General features: G+C 47.7%; 1 long non-coding RNA gene across 1 annotated transcript; it reads left to right on the forward strand.

Annotated features, from left to right (window-relative positions):
- The first annotated feature begins 1564 nt into the window (after positions 1-1564).
- Positions 1565-2860, forward strand: LOC147751635 (uncharacterized). The gene is made up of 3 exons (XR_015300073.1): positions 1565-1697; positions 1796-1859; positions 2372-2860. It is a non-coding gene; the product is annotated as an uncharacterized LOC147751635 (long non-coding RNA).
- The last annotated feature ends 18823 nt before the right edge of the window (positions 2861-21683 follow it).

Here is a 21683-nt window from a genome sequence, read left to right on the forward strand (position 1 = left end):
GGGTGGGGCTCAGAGATGATCCTTGGGGGACGCCGCAGATGACTTCGGTGGCCTCTGACTTGTACGGTGGTAGGCGGACTCTCTGTGTTCTCCCGTCGAGGAAGGAGGTGATCCACTCCAGCGCCTTGTCCTGGATTCCGACGTTGCTGAGGCGCCGTACTAGGGTGCGGTGGCAGACCGTGTCGAATGCCGCGGAAAGGTCTAGGAGGATGAGGGCCGCTGTTTCTCCATTGTCCATCAGGGCTCGGATGTCGTCGGTGGCGGCGATGAGGGCGGTCTCGGTGCTGTGGTTGGCTCGGAAGCCGGACTGTGAGGGGTCGAGGGATCCGTTCGTCTCGAATTTAATGACCTTCATAATCCTCTAAGAAAGAGTTTCACAAGACACTGGAACATCTTGAAGTCAGACAAAGTGATTAGGTAACTTATCTGTGATCATCCACAGACAACCTACTGGAAAGGAAGGACCTTGAAGAACAGATTGAGCCTTACGGTACCACACTTGGTATCTGCTTCCAATTGGCTGATACCACACACTTTGGGTTTCTACAAATGTGGGATCTGTAGTATGTGCAGGTGGGCTAAACATGGACAAACACAATTCACAGACAGTTCAGGCAAAAGTTATGACATCAGGAGCAATATCAATTGCACCACCTGTTTTGTTACCTACGTTATCGAATGTTTGTGCAATAAAATGTATGTGGGTAGCACAATCAGGCCACTCAAAGAAAGGATGATTGAACACATCAGAGCCATACACAAATGTGATCCCAAGTATCCTGTTGCACTTCACACAGCCTCTTGCCCATCTCAAGGTTTGGACAAAAAAGTTGTTTTTATGATGAACTAATATGTGTATCAAGTTCCTTGAATGTGCAAAGTTCTTTTGTTTGGATATAATATTATATTCACTTACCTTCGGCGTTTGAATTTACATGCACAATATGCACATAAACCGGGTCTTCTGAACAAATTAATTTTTATTGAAATGCAACCAGCATTTTGTATGTTTATGGCCCATTGCCAAATGCATTAATTGGGTCATGTTTCGTTTTGTATCCATTTTAGAAAGAGATCTTCTTTTTCTCACGTGAATTACTGCCAGAGGCATAGTCTTTTCTTTACGTCCCATGGTTTTTACTTTGACTTAACGTAGGTTGACGTTCTAGTCCATTCGGCTGCTCGCAACCAATGAACCGGCAGGGACCTCCTCTACTTCTACTCTCTATTCCGGCCCTCACTCGTCCGCTACACGGTACCGTGTGAGAAGTCGGGAGGCTGTTATTCGGCTTCAACATTAATTGTAGGTAACAGAGAGACAGTTTTACTCAAATGTTTGTTTGGTGACTGGGTCTTTCACTCGTCACCGAGCGCGACGCTTGATGTGGCTTTTTCATAACACCATATGGGCTAATATAGCTTGTATCTTGTTTACAGAGTGCGCAATCTGAACCCGGATGTGCAGACGCTCAAATACATTACCCATAAGGATCGCCCTCGACTTGTTATTATTTTCTCCGCCTTCTTGCACAAGTTAGTAGCTTCACTCTTCAGGGGGATTTTTTCTTCTTGACATTTTTTTATTCATTTTTATTACAGCCACAATTGCGTTTTCCCTGTTCTTACCCCCTTTAGAACGAATTCCTTTTCAGTATTTTAACATCGACTACGAGCTGTTTTCAACTTTCTTTTTACTGGTAAGCACCTCTTGTTCTATGGCTAAGTAAGACAGTGGCATGCTCTGATGGTCATCTCGCATCACCTTATCCCTGTGTCCCTTTATACTTTGTCTCAGGTTCCTGTTTTTCATATCTGCCTCTGTTAAACCCGGCCGGGTTGGAAGTATCACCGGCCCTTAGGTGAGATATAGAGCCACCCTGGTGGTGCTTTTTCCTTTTCACTACTTTACGCCTTTCTTTGTGACTAGGAACTGTTCTATTTCTTTGGTTTTAGCTCTACACTTCTATTTAATTCTTTTTTGGATATATTTTTCATTTACTATTTTTTCATCTTTCACTTACTCTGGTTTACCTTCACCTGAAATAACTGTTTTTCACCATTGTTCAAGTAGATTCTTGAACTTTGTACATAGACACACTAATCACACTTAATGACACCATCTAGATAGAGACTTTGTACAACATCACTCGCCTTTGGATTTTTATCTCCTTTTGAAATGACAGACTTCTAATCCTCCTTTCTAGGAGTTCATTCTGTTTTATCACGTAGCATGTGTTCATTCTCTTCACTTCTTGTGCTTTGGGTTGCCACGATCGCACCAATCACCTTAACTAAAGACACACAGGGCTCATGTTGTAAAGCCCTCATTTCAATACATTTATTTATGTACTGTTTTTGTATTCATCCCCAGCCCTGAATAAGTCGTGGAGCATTACTCCAACAAGTGACGAAACACGTGTCGGCTGGTCTTTCCTACACACCTTTACTGTCGAAACAGAATAAAAAGAATCCACCTGAATGAACTTTGGATTTATATCACAACAAGACTTGTTTCCTTCCATCTGAACGTGACCTTTTGTGCTCTTTTTGCTGGTTGTTCACATGAACTTTACTTTCCTGCATGTGTGCTTAGGCATTTCTGTTGTTCACGCGGTGGGGTCTGTTCCACACTTATTCAAGAGGTTATAGGGCTCATCCCCTTGCCTTTAGCACAATATTGTATTCATATGCTTCTCTTATTATACCCAATAGCGTCTAATTGCTGAGCGCCAATACAATCCCTGAACTAAAAACCCTTCCCAGGTGTATCCTTTGTTGAATGTGTTTGGTGATTTTGTTCCTAATGTAGAGCGGTCCTGTTCCATGTATCGCTGTGTGAGTGATGAAATAAAACATTTGAATTCTGGTTCGTCCTGGCTTGGTCTCAAAATGTAAGCTGCATTAAGCATTTCCTTTTCATGAATGCGCTTGTTCATTATGAATATGTGGCAAAGAAAAATCATATGGTGTGTGAAGAAGAAAAATACATTTTGCATGAAAGAGCATATTACGGTCAGCCTCTGTAATTCTGTTATAACGTTAAATCACTGTTTATGAAAGGCATTTATTTTTCTTAAAGGGATAGAGAAGAATAAAAGAAGAGTACAGCCTCACTGTTGAAAAACGATAGTAATGACAGCTGTCTGCAAATGTAACAATAATTTCCATTTTTGCACGTTTATAAAAGCACATTTATAGAGGTCTACTTAATTATGCATTTCTATGTTAACATTTTTAACACGTTTCTATAATATTACGTGGTACAATTTTGAGAAACAGCTTCCTTCCTCCTTATTAGGGCCCCAATAACGGCTTCATTGGAGGCCTCAGACAACATTTCACCCAGTAACAGGGTCCCACCCTTTGTTCAAGTCTTGCACCACCCATACTTTTTAACAACCAGAGGACACAAATGCACACCACATTCACCCCCTCACTCTGCTGCAAATGAAGGTCTCTTTCTCCAAATTTGGTTTGAATAAAACATTTTGAGTTCGAAAATGAGTTGTTGGCAATTTTGTATGCAATAGAATATATACCTCACCCAAGGATTGATCTGGTTCCTCAACCCTGCTCTCTACTGATAAGAGCTGCTCATGCTTACCTCCTTGTACCTTCCTCATTACCTATTGGCATTCTGCAGCCCAGAACTAATGAGCCTAATTGTGCTTTAGTCAAAAGCAGACCAAGCTAACAACCCATTCTGTGTGACATATGTATGCAAAGCATAAACATAAGCATTAGAACTAACCCCCAGATGCATCAAGAACCCATTTTGCGATACCTTAATAGCGAAAAATAGAGATTCGCTATTAATGAATAGCAAAATGGAATGCATCAAGAAATCACTAAAAAAATAGCGATTTCATAGAATTCCTTAATTGCGAGTCGCAATTAAGGAATACCTCCCCATTCATTCCTATGGATCTAGAGGCCCATAAGAATGAATGGGAAGAGAATCTCAATTTGTGAATCGCAATTAGCGAATCGCAAATTGAGATTGCGATTTCAAGGGTGCAGGGGTGTCCAAAGGACACCCTGTTGCACCCCTGAAATTGATCTGTGCTCATATGTTGCGCACAGGTCACAGATCACAACTCGAGGAATATCTCAAAGGCCTGGCTCTGCCTCTTTTGACATCAGGTTAATTAATCCCATTTCGGAGAAAGAGGTATTGGAGACACTAGGTCAGCTTGTCTGTGGTACGGAGCTGGGTGAAGATGGTTTATGCTCAGAGTTTTATAACACTTCTTCATCAGTTATGCTAGGACCTAAGATTATCATATTTAATAGACTCTTTCTATAGAGAGTTTCTGATTAACAACCTTAAAAAATAATTCTATTGAATGTACGATTATCAACTACATGCTAAAGGTTTACCAACATCGTGGCCCAAGCTTGAGTTCCCTGGACCAAACTGGTTTCATCAGAGGTTGAGTTTGTTTGTAAATACTCATTTTATGGCTACATTTCCTGATTGGGCGTCAACAGATTCTGTACCAGGTAATATTATTCTGCTGGATGCAGAATTGGTCTTTGACCTTTTGAGCTGGAAGTGTTCATTTCAAACTATGGGTAAGATCCAAGTTCCACTACAGGTCATAAGGCTAATTCAAGCCTTATACCAGGGCACAGCATCTCAACTGATTTGTATTAACTGGTAGTGGGGGAACATAGTTGTGGAGCGGGGACACTGGCAGTAGTCTCCTCATTACTATTTGCTCATTTTATAGAACCGGTTGCTCAGCTTCTGATATACTTAACCCCAAAAGCTCTGATTAAAATATTCTCCTCATTTCTTTGGAATTGTCCAATATTTGGCTTTGAGGGGGATTGGTAACAAATGTTTTGGACTTTCAACTCCTTAAAGCTTGTTTGGGTAGGGATATTTCGAATTGTTAGCAAGACAATGCAAAGAGAAGGCCCTCCCCTCGTCGAGAGTAGCCCTCCTGGACCACGCCAAAAACCTGGGCATCATTCTCGACTCTACACTCACCATGAACAGGCAGGTGAACTCCGTCACCTCCAGCTGCTTCAACATCCACCGAACCCTTCACAAGATCTTCAAATGAATCCCTCCCGAATCAAGAAAGTCACCCACGCACTCATAACCAGCAGACTGGACTACGGAAGCGTCCTCTACGCCGGCATCAATAAGTCCCTACTCAACAATACAAAACACCGCGGCCAGCCCCGTCCTAGGCATCCCTCGAAATGAACACAGCAGCCAACACCTGCGAAGACTCCACTGGCTCCCAATAGAGAAGAGAGTCACCTTCAAAATCCTCACCCACACCTACAAATTCCTACACAACAACGGAACCAAATACCTAAACAACAGAATAAACTTCCACGTACCCAAAAGAAACCTCCAATTTTTCAACCTTGCACTGGCTGAAACCCCGCGCATCCACAGGGCCAGAGCAGGCGGAAGAGCGTTCTCCCACATCACAGCCAAAACCTGGAACGAGCTACCAGTAGAGATCAGACGTGCTCCCTCCCTGAACACCTTCAGGAAAACTCTCAAGACCTGGCTCTTCGGCTGAACGGATTTGCAAATCCCCCAATCCCTCAGTACCTTGAGACCCTCACAGGTGAGTAGCACGCTTACAAATCCCTGATTGCTTGATTAATTGATTGATTGGGTTTGTTTAATTCCTCATATGAAAAAGAAAATCAGGCTGGGAATTTTGTTTTTATTGTAGTGTTAATTACTTGTGCCTTAATCACTACCTACTGGAAATCCTCTGGCATATCCAGTTTAGAGGAGTGAGCTATGAAGATGAGGAAAGTTAGTCAATGGGAAGCTTGGTTTCATGCTAAGGGTGAATTGATGCACCATATACCCTTAGAAATATGAGACTGGGCTTGTAAGGTGTAGGACATTATAGGACTTGCCCTGGCACTTTATTGGTAGGAAGTAAGAAGGATCTTGCTGGGAAATGGTTTTCTTTAGGTGGTAGTGTGAGGGTAAAGGTTTCGTTTTAGAGGCTTGGGGGTAGGTCTTAAATTTTTAGGTCACTATAAGGGGGTGTTGGGTAAGAAGAAATCGAGGAGGGCTGACAGAGCTTCTTTTTATAGGCTTCATGGATTAGATAGACAATAGTATGTCAATCAATCAATCATGGCATTTATAAAGTGCACTACATACCAGTGAGGGTCTCAAGGCACTGGGGGGGGAGGGAAGCTGCTACTGTTCGAAGAGCCAGGTCTTGTGAAGTCTCCTGAAGGATAAGAGGTCTTCGGTCTGTCACAGGCAGGTGGGGAGGGTGTTCCATGTCTGGGCCGTGAGGTGGGAGAATGATCTGCCACCGGCGGTCACTCTTCGGACATGGGGGACGGTGGCAAGGGCGCTGTCTGCAGAGCAGAACTGGAAGGGTGGGGGTGTAGATGTTGAGTCGGCTGTTGAAGTATGCTGGTCCGGTGTCGTGGAGTGCCTTGTGTGCGTGGGTGAGGAGTTTGAAGGTTATCATCTTGTTGATGGGGAGCCAGTGTAGGTCTCTCAGGTGGGGTGTGATGTGGCTGCGGCGAGGGATGTGTTTGCTCTCCTTCCTTGTTGTCCGCCTACCTCGCCGCCCTCCGCCCTCCCTTCCCGCCACCGCCGCTTGTCCCCGCCCCTTTTTTGTCTTCTGTAACCCTCCCCGCTCCCGCCTCCCAGCTGCTCCGCCCACCCGCGCACTTGGCCTTAAATGGCGACCGTGCGACGCAGGTGAGTGTGACCCACTTGTGGGACACCCCCGCGCCGCACGGCCACCAGCTGCTGCGTGTGCCCCTTGCCTGCCCTCTGCCTCGCTGCTGCCTCGTTTGCCGGCTACCGCCGCTGCGGTTGTTTTTGCCCTTGTTTTGACGCGAATTTGTGCCTGCTTGGTTTAACTCGCATTTTTTCCCTTGTTTTATCGTTTATTTGTGCCTGTTTTTTTTGTAATTTCATTTTCCCCGTGTTTGCTCTCCTTCCTTGTTGTCCGCCTACCTCGCCGCCCTCCGCCCTCCCTTCCCGCCACCGCCGCTTGTCCCCGCCCCTTTTTTGTCTTCTGTAACCCTCCCCGCTCCCGCCTCCCAGCTGCTCCGCCCACCCGCGCACTTCGCCTTAAATGGCGACCGTGCGAACGCGCAGCGGTCACGCGCAGCGGGTGCGCCGATTGTGCGCCGAAGGCGCGCCAAAGGTAAGCCCGTCTGCGCCCGTCCGCGACTGGACCGCGCCCAGCGCCAGGACCCCTGGACCTCGAAGATCCCGACCTACCCGCCTGACGTACTCAGCCGCCACCCTCATCGCTCTCAACACCGGCCGACTCCCAGATTGCCACCAAGCCACCCCTAGACGTACCCACGGACCTTTCAGCTGCCACGCCTGCAAGTTCTCCTGCATCCGGACCAGCCCCGCCCCAGCACCCGCCAAGTCGAACACCAGCAGCACCCACCTCAAGTGCATCCTGCTCAACACCCGCTCCGTCCACAGACACGCCATCGAACTCTGGAACCTCCTAGACGCCACAGCCCCTGACGTTGCCTTCCTCACGGAGACCTGGATGAACGCCTCTTCAGCTCCCGACATCGCCATCGCTATCCCAGAGGGCTACAAGATCGTCCGGAGGGACCGAAACGCCAACCAGATGGGAGGAGGCATCGCCATCATCCACAGGAACTCCATCCGTCTCACGACCAGCACCGACAACACCCTGGCCAGCGCCGAACACCTGCATTTCCAGATCCACACCAACCCGAACACCACCCTCAGAGGCACCCTGATCTACCGACCCCCTGGACCACGCACGCAATTCAGCGAGGACATCGCCGACTTCGTCAGCCCGCATGCCCTCCCCTCCGCTGACTACATCCTCCTGGGAGACCTCAACTTCCATCTGGAGAACAACAACGACCACAACACCAGCACCCTGCTCGACAACCTCGCCAACCTGGGACTCAAGCAACTGGTGTCCACCCCCACCCACCTCGCCGGACACACACTCGACGCCGTCTTCTCATCCAGCACAGACATCGACTTCAGCCACGCCACAGAGCTTCAATGGACGGACCACAGCTGCGTCCACTTCACCTTCAAGAGAACGACGACCCACCATCACCAGCAACAGGCCGCCCGCAGAAGCTGGAACAAGATCACAGCAGACCAGCTCGCCACCTCCCTGAGCCAGCACCCTCCTGCCAGCTCAGCGAACCCCAGCCAGGCCGCCGACAACCTCACGAAGTGGATCAGCAACTGCGCGGACGAACTCGCCCCGCTGAGGACCCCGCCTAGCAGACCCGGCAGCAAGAAGGCCCCATGGTTCACCGACGAACTCAAGAGCTCCAAGAAGAACTGCCGAGCCCTCGAGAAAGTCTGGAAAAGGGAACCGACACCGGACAACAGGACCTCCTACAAACTTGCCACCCGGAAACACCACCAGCTGATCCGCGCCACCAAGAAAACAGCATTCAAGGACCGGTTGGACAACAACGCACACAACTGCAAGGAACTCTTCAACATCGTGAAAGAGCTTTCCAACCCCAGCGCAGGAAACAACGACATCACCCCATCACAAGACCTCTGCAACTCCCTCGCCTCATACTTCCACAACAAGATCACGGACATACACAGCAGCTTCAACAACCAACCGACGCACACCATGCCCGACCAACCCCCCCCCCCCCACCACCACCCTCCACGCCTGGACCCCGATCAGCACCGAAGACACCATCCGCACGATGAACTCCATCCACTCCGGATCACCGACCGACCCCTGCCCTCACCACGTCTTCAACAAGGCCGACGCTGTCATCGCACCCCACCTGCGAGACATCATCAACACATCCTTCGACACCACCATCTTCCCTGAGAGCTGGAAACACGCCGAACTCAGCGCTCTACTCAAGAAACCAACAGCGGACCCCACCGACCTCAAGAATTACCGCCCCATCTCGCTTCTCCCGTTTCCAGCCAAAGTCATCGAGAAGACCGTCAACAAGCAGATGGCCGCCTTCCTCGAGACGAACGGATCCCTCGACCCCTCACAGTCCGGCTTCCGAGCCAAACACAGCACCGAGACCGCCCTCATCGCCGCCACCGATGACATCCGAGCCCTGATGGACAATGGAGAAACAGCGGCCCTCATCCTCCTAGACCTCTCCGCGGCATTCGACACGGTCTGCCACCGCACCCTAGTACGGCGCCTCAGCAACATCGGAATCCAGGACAAGGCGCTGGAATGGATCATCTCCTTCCTCGACGGAAGAACACAGAGAGTCCGCCTACCACCGTACAAGTCAGAGGCCTCCGAAGTCATCTGCGGCGTCCCCCAAGGATCATCTCTGAGCCCCACCCTCTTCAACGTCTACATGAGCCCCCTTGCGGCCATCGTACGCAAACACAACCTCAGCATAATCTCCTACGCCGACGACACCCAGCTGATCCTCTCCCTGACCAACGACCCCGCCGCCGCCAGAGCCAACCTGCACGAAGGGATGAAAGAGGTAGCCGAGTGGATGACGACCAGCCGCCTGAAACTGAACTCGGACAAGACGGAGGTCCTCATCCTGGGCTCCACACCCTCCGCCTGGGACGACTCCTGGTGGCCTCCCGCCCTGGGCACCGCACCCAAACCGACAGACCATGCACGAAACCTGGGCTTCATCCTGGACTCCTCCCTCTCCATGACCAGGCAAGTCAACAACGTCTCCTCGGCGTGCTTCAACATCCTACGCATGCTACGGAAGATCTTCTGGTGGATCCCCACAGAGACCAGGAAGACCGTCACCCAGGCCCTCGTCACCAGCCGACTGGACTACGGCAACGCCCTCTACGCCGGCACCACCACCAAGCTCCAGAAGAGACTCCAGCGGATCCAAAACGCCTCAGCCAGACTCATCCTCGACATCCCACGATCCAGCCACATCTCCGGACATCTGAGAGACCTTCACTGGCTCCCCGTCAACAAGAGAATCACATTCCGCCTCCTCACCCACGCACACAAAGCCCTACACGACCAAGGCCCGAGCTACCTCAACAGCCGAGTCAACTTCTACGCTCCCAAACGCCACCTCCGATCAGCCAACCACGCCCTCGCCGCCGTCCCCCGCATCCGAAGAGCGACTACAGGAGGAAGGTCCTTCTCCTACCTGGCCGCCAAGACCTGGAACTCCCTCCCGACCGACCTGCGCCTGACCCAAGACCACCTCTCCTTCAGGAAGAAGCTGAAGACCTGGCTGTTCGAGCAGTAGCGGCACCCCCCCCCTCCAGCGCCTTGAGACCCTACGGGTATGTAGCGCGCTTTATAAGTGTCACTGATTGATTGATTGATTGATGTCAAGGATCAGGCTTGCAGAGGCGTTCTGGATGCGTTGGAGCCGTTTCAGGAGTTTGGCCGGGGCTCCTGCGTAAAGTGCGTTTCCGTAGTCCAGTCTACTGCTGACGAGGGCCTCAGTCACTGTCCTTCTTGTTTCAGTGAGGATCCACTTGAAGATCAAGCAAAGTATGCAGAGGGTGTTGAAGCAGGAAGAGGAGATGGTGTTGACCTGCTTTGTCATGGAGAGGGTGGAGTCGAGGATGACCCCTAAGTTGCGTGCGTGGCCGGTGGGTGTAGGGGGTGCGCCTAGTGCAGTCGGCCACCAGGAGTCATCCCAGGCCAAGGGGGAGGATCCGAGGATGAGGACCTCCGTCTTGTCCGAGTTCAGCTTCAGTCGGCTGTTTCTCATCCAGTCAGCGACGGCCTTCATTCCTTCGTGGAGGTTGGTTTTGGCGGTGTGGTGGTCCTATGTGATGGAGAGGATCAGCAGGGTGTCATCGGCGTAGGAGATGATGTTGAGGTCGTGCCGTCATGTGACTTGGCGAGTGGTGCCATGTAGACGTTGAACAACGTTGGGCTGAGGGATGAGCCTTGGGGTATGCTGCAGATGATATTGTTGGCTTCGGAGCTGAAGGAGGGGAGTCGGACGCTCTGTGTCTGCCGGAGAGGAAGGAGGTGGTTCAGTCCAGGGCCTTCTCTTGGATTCCGGCATTGTGGAGGCGTGTCCGTAGTGTGCGGTGGCAGACCGTGTCGAAGGCGGCTGACAGGTCCCGGAGGATGAGGACCGCGGTTTCTCCATTGCCAAGCATGGTTCTGATGTCATCGGTGGCGGCGATGAGGGCAGTTTCGGTGCAGTGGTTGCTGCGGAACCCGGACTGGGACGGGTCCAGGATGCTGTTCTCCTCAAGAAAGTTGGTCAGTTGTTTGTTGACGGCCTTTTCAATGACTTTTGCCAGGAACGGGAGCAGGATCATGGGTCAGAAGTTCTTGAGGTCCTTGGGGTCCGCCTTGTGTTTCTTGAGTAAGGCATTGATCTCGGTGTGCTTCCAGCTCTCCGGAAAGGTTGCTGTCTCGAGGGAGATGTTGATGGTTTTCCGGAGATAGGGTGCGATGGTGCTGCTGGCTTTGTTGAAGATGTAGTGTGGGTAGGGGTCTTCCGGGGATCCGGAGTGGATGATGTTCATGATCTTGATGGTGTCGTTGTCGTTGATGTTGGTCCAAGCAAGCAGGTGGTTGGTGCGGGTGGTGGTCATGAGGGCAGGGGTCTCAGCGGTTGCCGGGGTGGTGACGGCGTCAAAGCTGTTGTGGATGTTTTCGATCTTGCGATTGAAGAAGGTTGCACAGGTCTTGTGACATGGAATATCGCGGGTGTTGGAGCTGGGGTTGGAGAGTTCCTTCACGATGTTGAAGAGCTCTTTGCTGTTGTGTGCGTTGTTGTCTAGGCAATCTTTGAAGGAGGTCCTTCTGGTGGATCTGATTAATTGGCGGTGTCTGCGGGTGGCATTCTTTTGTGCTGTGTAGCTTTTCTGTGTACGTTCACGGATCCAGTTTTTTTCAGTTTTCGGCAGGTTCGTTTGGAGGTATGGAGGTCTTCGGTGAACCAACTGGCTCTCTTGCTGGTGCGAGAGTTGGAGGGCTTATTGAGCAGGGCGAGGGTGTTGGCGCAGTCGTCGATCCACTGTCTGAGGCTACGGGCTGCAACGTCAGGGTCGGTCGGGTCTGCGGGTGGGTTCTGGGTGAGGGTGGTGGTTAGCTGGTCCTTGGTGACTTTGTTCGAGCGGCGACGTGGCATCTGCTGGGTGCAGTGGTGTGTGGTGGGTTTCCTGATGGTGAAGTGGATGCAGCAGTGGTCGGTCCAGTGGAGATCGGTGGTGCAGTTGAAGAAGATGTGGGAGATTGCAGAGAATATGCGGTCAAGCGTGTGGCCGGCGGAGTGAGTGGGTGTTGTGACGAGTTGTATGAGACCGAGGTTGGCGAGGTTGGTGATCAAGGTGGAAGAGTTGAAGTCATTGTTGTTCTCGAGGTGGAAGTTCAGGTCCCCGAGGAGGATGTAGTCTGTGGAGGCAAGGGCGTGTGTGCTGATGAAGTCAGCGATGGAGTCGCTGAACTTCAGTCGCTTTCTGGGGGGGTCTGTAGATGAGGGTGTCTCTGAGGGTGATGTTGGGGTCGGTGTGGATCTGGAAGTGCAGGTGTTCGGCGGTGCTTAGGGTGTCGTCGGTGTCTGTTGAGATTTTGAGAGTGTTTCTGTGGACGATGGCAATTCTTCCTCCTACTCCGTTGGTGCGGTCCTTGCAGGTCATCTTGTAGCCTTACGGGATAGCTATGGCGATGTCGGGCCGAGGAGGGGTTCAGCCAGGTCTCCGTCAGGAAGGTGATGTCTGGGGCGTTGGTGTCGAGTAGGTCCTAGAGTTCAACAGCGTGTTTGTGGGCAGAGCGGGTGTTGAGCAGGATGCATCTGAGGAAGTTGAGTTCTTCAGTGGGTAGGTTGGCGTGCTGGATGCTGGTGAAGCTGCAATCTTGGCAGGAGAAGGGACCATAGGTGCGTTTCGGGATGGCCAGGCAGCAGGTGCGGGATCTTCCGGCGTTGAGTGCGTGGAGGGTGCTGGAGTCATAGCAGAGATGGGCATTGTGGCGTTTTGCGAGGGCCCGGGGTCCTGGCGCTGGGCGCTGTCAAGGCACGGACGGGCGCAGACCGGCTTGCCTTAGGCGCGCCTTCGGTGCGCCAGAGACACGCCCCCTGCGCGGCCTCCATATGAGGGGATGTGGGACGGACGAGCAGCTGGGAGGCGGGAGCGGGGCGGCGAATGGGAAGCAGGGGGGTGGGGCCGCAAGGGCCGCAGGAGACGCAGTGGTGGGAAAATCAAAGGGGGGAGCGGGTGAGGGTCACAGAAGTCAAAATGGGGGCACAAGGGGGAAGGACAACAGTGCTGGTGACAATCAAGAATACGGGCAAGACAACAGAATAATACAGTATTAACAGCAGAGCAGAATGCAGGCAATAGAAAAGCAGGACACAAACCAAATGTGAGTGGCAGCGGGCTCAGGGCACACAGGGGGGCTGTGTGGCGGCGAGGGGAGCTACCTGCCTATGTAAGTGTTTCTGAAGATGATCATGGAGATTGTTAGGATTGTAATTTATTTGTTATGCATTTTGTTATATTGACAGAAAGATCAGTGTATCCTGTTTTATTGTAATTGCATTCCCAGATCAAAATAATTATTAAAAAACAGAGAAGGGGTCACGTGTGCGGTCCCTTATGTAATACAGATAGCGTGAGTGCAACTACAGCACCAGTGCTACCATAAAGTGGCCTGCCCTCATTTGTATGGGGGAAACACTTTCTCTGAGCCTGTGCTGTATTATGGAAGGGGCACAGAGGCAAAAAGGCCTTCAGTAGGTGCACAGTGTGCTGCAAAGAGGTGGCACACTGTCAGGGAACCACCTGTGGGCAGACCTCTGGAGGGGTAAAAGGGATCCCATGGACCCCCCCCAAAGACATCCTCCAAGAGGTGAGTGCAGACACTCACTGCACCCACCAACAGGGAGATTTCTGTGTCTCCCCTTGAAGTACAGGCAGGTGCCACTTGCAAAGTGAAATATGGAGATGATGCTTTAAGCAGCCACTCCGTTCTTCACTATTGCTTTGCTCCCAGGGCAGGAGTGAGTTTGCCGCTGCCCTGGCAGCAATATATTTATTGTAATAGGGTGTACTTAAAAGCACCCTGGCACACTGCACCCACTACATAACAAGGTGTTGGAATGGGTGAAGACGATGCCAATGATTACCGTGATGTGTGCAGGCCGACAACAGCAATATCAATAAATGCAATATCAACGTATGCCATAAACTGTTCCCACACAACCATACCTGTACCCATCAATGCAATGTTAACGTATGTCATTTCCTGTGCACGGGTAGTAGCACCGACACCAGCAATGACAACATCAATGTATCTCATTATCCATGCTCATATGATTTAAGCAAACCTAACCGTGTGAATACCAGCAAGAACAATACCAATGTATGCTATGACAACCATATGCACAATGTTAAGGATGTTGGTAAAAATTATACCAGCGACTGCTATGTTATTTTCAGGAGTTCCCATGAACTCGAAATATTGCTGTTGAATTCACCCAAGGTAACCCCCCCCCATCAACCCAGAGTTTCTGAATATATGGACACATACAAACTGACCCACACTAGCTCTCCCCGAGTTCTAGAGCCATCTGGCTTATTACTGAGATGCGTTTTTGGAATGTAGAAAATAGCTATTTTGTACCTCATGAACTACATGTAACAGCAACCAAAACGTTGTACACCAAGAATTTTCAGCAGACGCACTCTGTATAGGCTCTCCCGGCCTCAGAGTTTAATTAAACCAACTTGTACCTGTTTTACCAAATGCCTCTTATCTTTTCATTTATTTAAGGTAATCTCATATCCGAGAAACAACAGGCCAATGTATTACTGTGTACTTATTTGGGGAATTTGAGTGTGTTTTGATGCATTCCATAATGGTCTATTTAAGATCCAACTTTCAGGTCTATCATTCAACCATCTTGAAACCAGGGAGTAGATCACAATAATATCAGTATAGAACACTGGTGGATGCCAATATGCTCCTGCACCAAACCTTAGATGCCAGGTTAGAGGTCTTGACAGTGAGTCTCTCAATATGGTCAATTGGAGTCAGCTCACTTGTATCTAAACCCCCTTTACACCACCAAGGACAGCCTGTTCTTCTTAGCTACATCATTCTGCCCATCAAAAGAAAAACACCACAAACTGATTATCTATTGTTTGTCCCCTCTTGGAGTAAACGTCTACTGTATCCCTGGGAAACACTTTCCCACTGATGGAATATTGTCCTTTCTGCAGAATCATCCCTGATTGTTTGCCTTTTTTAGCTGAACCCATTTTTGTTGGCCTGCTAACCAGTGGTAAAGTGCTTGTGCTCTCCCTTCTAAACACAGTAAAATTGGTATACCCTAATTGGCACAGTTAATTGACTTATAAGCCCCTAGTAAAAGGTGCTACCCGTACACAGAGTCTGTAAATTAAAGGCCATGAGTGGACTGCAGCACTCAATGGGCCACTCACTAATGCAGCTTGTTAAAATGAGTCTCTGGCCTGACACTGCAGCCTATAGTGTAGTATTAACTGCCATTGTGACATGGCAAAATAAAGTGTTTGCTGTCCTTAACCTTCCTTTTTAATACTTATAAGCTACTCTTCAGGTAGGCCCTAACAGCTCATAGGGCAGAGTGCATGCTATTTAAAAAGTAGGAAACACGTCCTTATGTTTTACATGTCCTGGCAGTGAACCCCCCCCCCCCCCCAAGTCATTTTTCACTGCAACAAGGCTAGCTTTCCTACAGACTTACTCTGATTTACTGTGTTACATTTAAAAAGTGATAACTTCAGTTTGGGAACAGCTAGAAGAATACTCTTCCACTTATTTGAATTGTAATTTAAAATCCTCTTCAATGTAAGGTTGGATTTTATATTACCATTTAGAAAATGCCACTTTGAAAATTGGCATTCCTTGCCTGAACCAAATGTGCATTTCCATCATGGACTAGTGTCACATGTCTGTTAGTAGCTCCCTTGTGGTGAGATGTGTATTCCTTTCAGACAGAGGACATAGGAACCGGAGTGTCGGGGAAGTGTGTTCCTCTCCTGAGCAGGATGGTCTGGGGGGGGTTTGTACCCAGCTCCTTCAGGAAGTTTGAAAGATAGGCTGAGGGCTGTGAACAGCCCCTTCCTGCCTCCTGAAGATAAATGCCCTGTAACAATAAAATTCAGCTCACATCTGAGGCTGGAGCCACACCCAGGGGAAACAGAAGAACTATTCCAAACCGATTTAGAGTTAGACAAAGGGGGTGTACCCACCCACAGGCTGGCACTGGGCATAAATGTTGCAACCCCAGAACCTCTCATCACAACATTCCTGGACCTGAGACGATTTTTAAGGAAGACTGGAACTGCTGGCCTTGATCCCAGGACCCCCGAAATGATTGTAAGGGTTATGTTGTTTCTGTTACCCTTGATGGTATCCTGGTGCTTTGTGGGTGAGAGAGAATAGTCTTGCAGGAACTTACTCGAAGAGCCAGATCTTCAGCATCTTGAGGAATTCAAGTAGAGATGATGAGGCTCTAATGTGGTGTGTGAGCTTGTCCTACACTTCAGTAGAGATATATGAGGAGGTCAACCTCCTGATATGCTTTTCTGTTTGTCTAGGAAGTGTGCTAATGAGAGTCTGGCTGATCAGAGGAGCCTGGATGTTTTGTGGAACTGCAGACGGTTGTTCAGGTAGTCTGGGCCTTTGTTGTGTTGTGCTTTGGATGTGTGGATAAGAAACTTATACTGTGCATGCTTTTTGTGATTTGGTTGGTGCTTCCAGCTTGGAAGGTGTTCCCATAGTCCAATCTGCGTGTTATGAGGGCTTGGGTAATGGTTTTCCTGGTGCTGTTGGGTAGCTGCTTGAAGATCTCTTTCAGTATCTTCAGGGGCTGATGGCTTACCTGCGTTTTGAGCTACAGGGCTACAGCAAGTTCCCAGAGGCTTTTTCTGATTTCCAGCTGACCAGAACAAACTGGACCTGATGGATCCCATTTGTTGGCCTCTGTGGAAGTAAGTCTTGACCCACAAGTGCTGTCCTTAAGGTCTGAGCCCCCTGGCTGGAGTCGGAGTGTACTTCTCCCTGCCCCACATGGTTCCTGACAGAAGGCTTCACCAGACTTGACGCAAAGCAAACCCTGCAGAGCTGTGCCACTCCTCACCAAAGACTCCACTGGATCTGACGAGAAGTGATAAAACCCCATCGCAGACTCTCGCCACAACAGCTAAGAAGCCTTACCGAATCCGACATGGAGTGACACAGAGCTCCACAAAGCAACGCTGCGCAACCACGTACCATAGTCCTATGGTAAAAACTCCAGCAGGTCAAACTTGGTCCAGTCTGCCTGAATTTGTGAGTTTGTGCTAGTGCAGTTCAACCAAATACCTGCAGTTGGTGCTTCATGCCTTTTGGAGCTATTTTTACTTAAAGCTTTAAAAATTCCTACTCAGGTTCTATTGATTGATTTTTTTGTTGTTTGTCTTTTTATTTATTAATCGTTACTCTATTTTTCTTAATTGGTTTGGGATTCTATTTGTGTTGTATGTTCACATTATCACTGTTTGAGAACTACATACATTATTTATTCATTGCCTCTAAGTTAATGTTGTGTGCTTTTGTGCCAGGCTACCAGAGTGATATGCACAGGTTCATTTAGTGAATTTTGTGGTTCAACCTGACAAGGATTGCGATTATTATTTGAAGTGGGTTATAATCCCCTACAACCAATGATCCAATCTCTTACTCCGACTGTCTGTTTTTGGACAAAGGAGGCCAAGCCTGCCGCTGTGTAGTCCAACTGTCAAACTGTCATCTTTTTCTTTCATTTGAATCTGCTAAATACAGGGCTGGGTGATTCCTGGCAGTGTGTGCGCCTGTAATTAATTTTCCATATTTTTCTAATAGTTGCTTTAAAGCAGATGCCACTGAGACAAAAGCCACATTGTCTCGAGGCACTTCACTAATTATCAACACTTCACAACTTCTGAAAGTGCTCTGAGCTGAGTAGAAAACGAATTACTGATTTTTGTCCAGGACACAAAAGATTAAAAACACCCCAGGAAAGTATTTTGTTACAGTTGTTCAAAAATCAAAGTTCGCGAATTAATTACATGTTCTGTAATAAGTAGAATGTTGCAGGACTGAAATAAGCCACCGATTAACAATTATGAGCTTTAAACGTGTGTCTCTGTTACTATTGAAACAAGCAAGTAGACATATCTTCCAGGTTTCCTTTTTGACTATCATGCAACTGGTCTTGTGGGGTGAAGGGATAATTTACGTACCGTTTACGTGTTTTAATGTCAGTTTTAGGTGCAAACATGTGCAAATGGGTTGGCATAACGTGTTGTTATGCCAAACTAACCCAGCTTTGTCAGCAGTGTAACGGGGCTGCTTTTGCTTTTTTACTCTTATGCTATGTTTTTAGTCCGAAAATTGGATGATGTAGAGCCATGCAAATCCCACCTTGGGGACTTAGGGCCATATGTATCATACTTCCGTTTTGCGAATTTTAAATAGCGAATCTTAAGGAATCGCTATTTAGAATTCGCAAAACGGTATGTATGTAGGTAATCTAGGAATTTTAGCGATTCCTTACTATTCCTTATTTGCGAATTCGCAAATTGCGAATTCGCAAATAAGGAATACTTCCCATTCATTTCTATGGGCCAGGAGGCCCATAGGAATGAAGGGGAAATTTGCTAATCGCAATTTGCTAATCGCAAATTGTGCGAATTTTCAAGGGTGCAGGGAGTGTCTCAAGAACACCCTGCTGCACCCCTGAAAATGACATGTGTGCGCATATGGCGCACATACATGCCCTAAGGGCATGCATGTGCGTCACATGCCACAATGAAAAATGCCAATTTGTGCTTATTGAAAAGGAATCGCAATTTACCACCAACTTTCAGTTGGTGGTAAATTGCGATTCCTTAAACCAAATTCGCAAGAGAAAAAAGCTTATTACATAGCAATTAAGGAATCGCAAAATTGCGATTCCTTAAATGCTATGGCAAAATAAGGAATCGCAAAATTTTGCAATTTCTTTTTTTGCTACTTTTTCATACAATGCAAATGTGCAAAAATGGCCGTTTCCGATTCGCAAAGGCCGAAATTCGGCGTATTTCGGCCTTTGCGAATCGAAAATAGCATCATACATATGGCCCTTAATGCCAAATGCACTTTTTCTACAGGTTTATTATTAACCTGCTTGAAGGCTAAAAATGTCAATTAATATTTGCCAATCAGTCACCATTTCTCAGGGTTGGAACACGGTTAGTGAGTGTTTGTTTAGCAGGCTGTCACTGCCCAGAGGTCTAAATATAGCAGTCACCAGACAAAAAGATAATTGGTAAACCACAGAAAAACAAATATTTCCCTACACCATTCAATGATGAAAAATGTTAGAATATATTGAAAGGGCTTTGTTCGAATCACTAAATAATAGGCACTATATCAGCCTGGCTACGGCAAACCCTCTCCAAGACATGTTTGTATCCTCTCAAATCCCATAAAGACTTTAGAACTGGTTCATTTTGTATGAACAGGGTGTAAAGCTTTTTTACTGTGTCAGATGAGTCATCTAGGCCCTTCTCATAGATAGCCTAAGATTCGGTGAGCATTTGAATATTTCGTGGACCCATTCTCCTATACTTTAAGATTAATGGCAGCTGTTGCCGTAAAATCATCATGAAATAATTAATATATTTACATTTCTTAGATTGAACTTCCTTGGAGGTTGAGGCCATTTCTTTCTACCATTACATTGCCTTTGTTCCATGTTTGTAAGTTCTTCATCTTCATAGTGCTTCCTTGTTTTATTCCAATACCTGTGTGTACCAGAAGACATACGTTATATTTCGCCCACTATTTATTAGAAAAGCCTTCTTGTCCTGGTTCCAGGGAAGTACAAATACAAAGAAAGTGTCCACTTTTCATACTGAAGGATTCCTATAATAAGGTGAATAATACTTATATAATTCTATAAAATGAATCACAATTATGATTTAATCATTTTACGGCCTCAGAAGAACAATGTTGAGCCGTCATAATTTTCTTTCGTTTTGACCTCTTCATTAAATACAAAATGAGGTTTGCCTGGTCAGACAAACTGGATGTATCAAGTTACTGCGTTTTTGTGACTCACGTCGGCACCCTCCATACTAATTACTCTGATGACTTAACCGCATGCGCGCTAGCGGGTTTTCCCGCTGCGCGCTGAAGATTCGAAAATCCCGCGTTACGTGACAAAGCCAGCTCGTCATGCGCGCAACGCAGGTAACGCCCATGACGAGCTGGCTTTGTCATCCGCATCGAAGGGGTTAAAAGAAGTGTCTCCAACATTTTCTGTGATAGGAGCTACTTATGTTCAATGAAAATCACCCGATCGACTACTAATATGTGTTGTAATAGTGACACTTCACACAAGATTGCATTAGTAGCCACCATATGTTAGATTGGTAGCAGTGATCATCTCAGTGCATCAGGTAGGGATGCCGGCAGTAAAGTAAATAAACAAACATTGGTAAATGTATTAGGTTTCGACTATGGGATTAATACAATAGAGTTCACAATGTGTGAGTGGCAACTATTATATGCATCAAGACTGTGTCAATTTTACATTCTGTACTGAGGGGCATGTAAGGTAATGGTATGCGGAAAAGAAGAATATGAATATATTGTGTTTTACTTTCATTTCTAATTGATTTCATTCACTTGTAGGTGGTGTATTACGGTGACCGTGCTGCAGCTAAAAACATGGAGAAAGAGACTAGGGGCATCATTACGATGCTGGTTGTACTCTCGTCCGACTGGCACTGTAGCATAAGAGGGATCCCCCAAAAAGGAGTCTGCAATCCCCCTGCCCTTATTACAATGCAACCATGATAGCTACCCCCAGGCCCCATAGCGGAGGGACGGGTGAAAGGAAGTAAATAAAAATGTATTGTTTTTGATTAATTAAAACCATTACAAAATACATTCAGGTAAAACGTTTTGATAAAAGGACTTTTCAATCAATGCTATGTTAAAAAGGTTTTTAAGTATCAGTGCACACGTGCGTAAGTTAAAAGTACAGAGTGTTCATAGTCTTTTTGCTGGAGGCCTGTGAGGAATTATACGCTAGTTGTAGTAACAAGCATTTTTTGCTTCGATGCTACTAAAACTAAGAACTTGACAAGATTCCCATTCAGTTGTGGATCCAGTGGGTTGAAGCATGCGAGTACTGCTTGTCTCCCTTTGCGTATGCCTCGTTCGTTAAAGTCAGTTTTTAGCAGGTCAACCCTTTCCTTATTAAGCTTGACACAGGAGCATATTATGTGTTCAATGTCTTCCTTTCCAGCCCCACATAGCCGGCATGAGTTCCTGTAGTTCTTTCTTAGCCATGGTGGAAGATCTGGTGTGGCTGGCAGGATTCCTAGCCTATGCTTTAAAAAGGCTTCTTTAAACTTCCTTGAATACCCTAATTCCAAGTATGCCTGTGATCCAAATGATTTATAATAGGATGGAGTCATCCATGCGTGGCTTATGTGCGCAAATGCTGCTTTGTCTTCTATAAAGGAGAGTTTCTTGACAACCTTATTAGTGATGCGTTTAAAGTGCAAATGCGTTGTTGGGATTTCCCATAGGATGGCCAATCCCGTTATGACGAGCGATTCCTCCAAGTAAGCTTTGGCCGGTGACGTAGGTGTGGTGCACAGTTCTTGCCAGAGCTGATGATTCAATGTGTTTGCGGCGGAGTTCTTAATTTTGTGCCAGCATTGATGTACGAGAATCGCCTTG

This window comes from Lissotriton vulgaris, chromosome 1_1 (assembly GCF_964263255.1).
Source record: "Lissotriton vulgaris chromosome 1_1, aLisVul1.2, whole genome shotgun sequence".
NCBI classification, from domain to species: Eukaryota; Metazoa; Chordata; class Amphibia; order Caudata; family Salamandridae; genus Lissotriton; species Lissotriton vulgaris.